Raw genomic sequence first — 4887 nt, forward strand, 5'->3', positions numbered from 1 at the left:
TCCTGCAATAGGTCCGTCACCTAGCGGTGCATCAAGGACATAATTCTTCTGTGCAGCAATGAGGATTAACCTCAGATCACGGATCCAATCCGCATCATTGCTACTAACATCTTTCAACACAATTTTCTCTAGGAACATATCAAAATAAACACAGGGAAGCAACAACGCGAGCTATTGATCTACAACATGATTTGCAAAATACTACCAGGACTAAGTTCATGATAAATTTTAAGTTCAATTAATCATATTACTAAAGAACTCCCACTTAGATAGACATCCCTCTAATCCTCTAAGTGATCACGTGATCCAAATCAACTAAACCATAACCGATCATCACGTGAGATGGAGTAGTTTTCAATGGTGAACATCATTATGTTGATCATATCTACTATATGATTCACGCTCGACCTTTCGGTCTCCGTGTTCCGAGGCCATATCTGCATATGCTAGGCTCGTCAAGTTTAACCTGAGTATTCTGCGTGCGCAACTGTTTTGCACCCGTTGTATTTGAACGTAGAGCCTATCACACCCGATCATCACGTGGTGTCTCAGCACGAAGAACTTTCGCAACGGTGCATACTCAGGGAGAACACTTCTTGATAATTTAGTGAGAGATCATCTTATAATGCTACCGTCAATCAAAGCAAGATAAGATGCATAAAAGATAAACATCACATGCAATCAATATAAGTGATATGATATGGCCATCATCATCTTGTGCTTGTGATCTCCATCTCCGAAGCACCGTCATGATCACCATCGTCACCGGCGCGACACCTTGATCTCCATCGTAGCATCGTTGTCGTCTCGCCAATCTTATGCTTTCACGACTATCACTACCGTTTAGTAATAAAGTAAAGCATTACATCGCGATTGCATTGCATACAATAAAGCGACAACCATATGGCTCCTGCCAGTTGCCGATAACTTGGTTACAAAACATGATCATCTCATACAATAAAATTCAGCATCATGCCTTGACCATATCACATCACAACATGCCCTGCAAAAACAAGTTAGACGTCCTCTACTTTGTTGTTGCATGTTTTACGTGGCTGCTACGGGCTTAAGTAAGAACCAATCTCACCTACGCATCAAAACCACAACGATAGTTTGTCAAATAGACTCCGTTTTAACCTTCGCAAGGACCGGGCGTAGCCATACTTGGTTCAACTAAAGTTGGAGAGGCAGTCGCCCGCAAGCCATCTCTGTGCAAAGCACGTCGAGGGAACCGGTCTCGCGTAAGCGTACGCGTAAGGTTGGTCCGGGTCGTCTCGTCCAACAATACCGCCGAACCAAAGTATGACATGCTGGTAGGCAGTATGACTTGTATCGTCCACAACTTACTTGTGTTCTACTCGTGCATATAACATCAACATCAATAACCTAGGCTCGGATGCCACTGTTGGGTTTCGTAGGAAATTTCAAAAAATTTCCTACGCGCACACAGGATCATGTGATGCATAGCAACGAGAGGAGAGTGTTGTCTACGTACCCAACGCAGACCGACTGCGGAAGCGATGACACGACGTAGAGGAAGTAGTCGTACGTCTTCACGATCCAACCGATCAAGCACCGAAACTACGGCACCTCCGAGTTCGAGCACACGTTCAGCTCGATGACGATCCCCGGACTCCGATCCAGCAAAGTGTCGGGGATGAGTTCCGTCAGCACGACGGCGTGGTGACGATCTTGATGAACTACAGCAGCAGGGCTTCGCCTAAACTCCGCTACAGTATTATCGAGGAATATGGTGGCAGGGGGCACCGCACACGGCTAAGGAATCGATCACGTGGATCAACTTGTGTCAACTTGTGTGTTTAGAGGTGCCCCTGCCTCCGTATATAAAGGAGTAGAGGGGGGAGGCTGGCCGGCCATAGAGGGAGGCGCAGGAGAGTCCTACTCCCTCTGGGAGTAGGATTCCTCCCCCCAATCCTAGTCCAACTAGGATTCCTCGGAGGGGAAGGGAGAGAGGGGGGCCGGCCACCTTCTCCTAGTCCTAATAGGACTAGGGGAGGGGGAAGAGGCGCAGCCACCTTGGGCTGCCCCTTTCTCCTTTCCACTAAGGCCCATGAAGGCCCATATGGCTCCCGGGGGGTTCCGGTAACCCTCCCGGTAACCCGGTAAAATCCCGATTTCACCCGGAACACTTCCGATGTCCAAACATAGGCTTCCAATATATCAATCTTTACGTCTCGACCATTTTGAGACTCCTCGTCATGTCCGTGATCACATCCGGGACTCCGAACAACCTTCGGTACATCAAAATGCATAAACTCATAATATAACTGTCATCGTAACCTTAAGCGTGCGGACCCTACGGGTTCGAGAACAATGTAGACATGACCGAGACACATCTCCGGTCAATAACCAATAGCGGGACCTGGATGCCCATATTGGCTCCTACATATTCTACGAAGATCTTTATCGGTCAGACGGCATAACAACATACGTTGTTCCCTTTGTCATCGGTATGTTACTTGCCCGAGATTCGATCGTCGGTATCCAATACCTAGTTCAATCTCGTTATCGGCAAGTCTCTTTACTCGTTTCGTAATACATCATCTCACAACTAACATATTAGTTGTAATGCTTGCAAGGCTTATGTGATGTGTATTACCGAGAGGGCCCAGAGATACCTCTCCAACAATCGGAGTGACAAATCCTAATCTCGAAATATGCCAACCCAACATCGACCATTGGAGACACCTGTAGTACTCCTTTATAATCACCCAGTTACGTTGTGATGTTTGGTAGTACCCAAAGTGTTCCTCCGGTAAACGGGAGTTGCATAATATCATAGTCATAGGAACATGTATAAGTCATGAAGAAAGCAATAGCAACATACTAAACGATCGGGTGCTAAGCTAATGGAATGGGTCATGTCAATCAGATCATTCTACTAATGATGTGACCTCGTTAATCAAATAACAACTCATTGTTCATGGTTAGGAAACATAACCATCTTTGATTAACGAGCTAGTCAAGTAGAGGCATACTAGTGACACTCTGTTTGTCTATGTATTCACACATGTATTATGTTTCCGGTAAATACAATTCTAGCATGAATAATAAACATTTATCATGATTATAAGGAAATAAATAATAACTTTATTATTGCCTCTAGGGCATATTTCCTTCAGGGATATCACAATATCTCTTATTTAATAAATGCATCTATATACTTGGTAAAGGGTGGAAGGCTCGGCCTTATGCCTGGTGTTTTGTTCCACTCTTGTCGCCCTAGTTTTCCGTCATATCGGTGTTATGTTCCTGGATTTTGCGTTCCTTACGCGGTTGGGTTATAATGGGAACCCCTTGACAGTTCGCCTTGAATAAAACTCCTCCAGCAATGCCCAACATTGGTTTTACCATTCGCCACCTAGCCTTTTCTTTTCCCTTGGGAGTCGCGCTCCTGAGGGTCATCATTATCTTACCCCCCCCCCCGGGGCCAGTGCTCCTCTGAGTGTTGGTCCAAACTAGAGCCCTGTGTAGTGCCCCCTCGGGGAAACTCGAGGTTTGGTTTTCGTTGTATGGAGAGCTCATCTGAGTGTGCCCTGAGAACGAGATATGTGCGGCTCCTATCGGGATTTGTCGGCACATTCGGGCGGTGTTGCCGGACTTGTTTTACCATTGTCGAAATGTCTTGTAACCTGGATGCCGAGCCTGATCGGATTGTCTTGGGAGAAGGAATATCCTTCGTTGACCGTGAGAGCTTGTGATGGGCTAAGTTGGGACACCCCTGCAGGGATTTGAACTTTCGAAAGTCGTGCCCACGGTTATGGGCAGATGGGAATTTGTTAATGTCCGGTTGTAGAAAACCTGAAGTTGACCTTAATTAAAATACATCAACCGCGTGTGTAACCGTGATGGTCTCTTTCCGGTGGTGTCCAGGAAGTGAACACGGTGTTGGAGTAATGTTTGACGTAGGTTGTTCTAGGATCACTTCTTGATCATAGTTGTACGACCGTGCTTTTGCCTTCTCATCTCGCTCTCATTTGCGTATGTTAGCCAGCATATATGCTAGTCGCTTGCTGCAGCTCCACCTCATACCTTTTACCCTTCCTATAAGCTTAAATAGTCTTGATCGCGAGGGTGTGAGATTGCTGAGTCCCCGTGACTCACAGATACTTCCAAAACCAGTTTGCAGGTGCCGATGTTACCGAGCAGGTGACGCAACCAAGCTCAAGGGGGAGCTCGATGAAGATCTTGTCCTTTGTGTTGTTTCATTCTAGTTGATCAGTAGTGGAGCCCAGTTGGGGTCGATCGGGGATCTGTGTAGTATTTGGGGTAGTCTTCTTTTATTTTGGCTCCGTAGTCGGGCCTTGTTTGTATTTGGATGATGTAATGCTTTATTCATGTAATTGTGTGAAGTGGCGATTGTAAGCCAACTATGTATCTCTTTCCCTTATGTATTACATGGGTTGTGTGAAGATTACCTCACTTGCGACATTGCTTTCAATGCGGTTATGCCTCTAAGTCGTGCTTCGATACGTGGGAGATATAGCCGCATCGAGGGCGTTACAAGTTGGTAATCAGAGCCTTCCCCGACCTTAGGAGCCCCCTGCTTGATCGAATCATTGGCGTTGTTGAGTCTAGAAAAATGTTTTGAGTCATTTAGGAATTATATATATTGGAGAGTTAGGAATTCTTTTTACTCCTCAGTCCCTTCACCGCTCTGGTAAGGGATCCTGACGTAGAGTTTTGACTCTTCTCTTCTCAAATTTCACTATTTTTTTAGGATCACGCGGGTATCTTGGAATCGTTCCGATGGATTTGTGACGAGAACATTGTTCTTGGTGCCTCCTGACATTTAGGGGTTGTGGCAGTGTCCCGGGGAGTTGAGCTCCGAGGTGTTGTCGTCACAATTTTATCATTGCAGTTCTG

The sequence above is a fragment of the Triticum aestivum genome, chromosome 3A, assembly GCF_018294505.1.
Source record: "Triticum aestivum cultivar Chinese Spring chromosome 3A, IWGSC CS RefSeq v2.1, whole genome shotgun sequence".
Classification (NCBI taxonomy): domain Eukaryota; kingdom Viridiplantae; phylum Streptophyta; class Magnoliopsida; order Poales; family Poaceae; genus Triticum; species Triticum aestivum.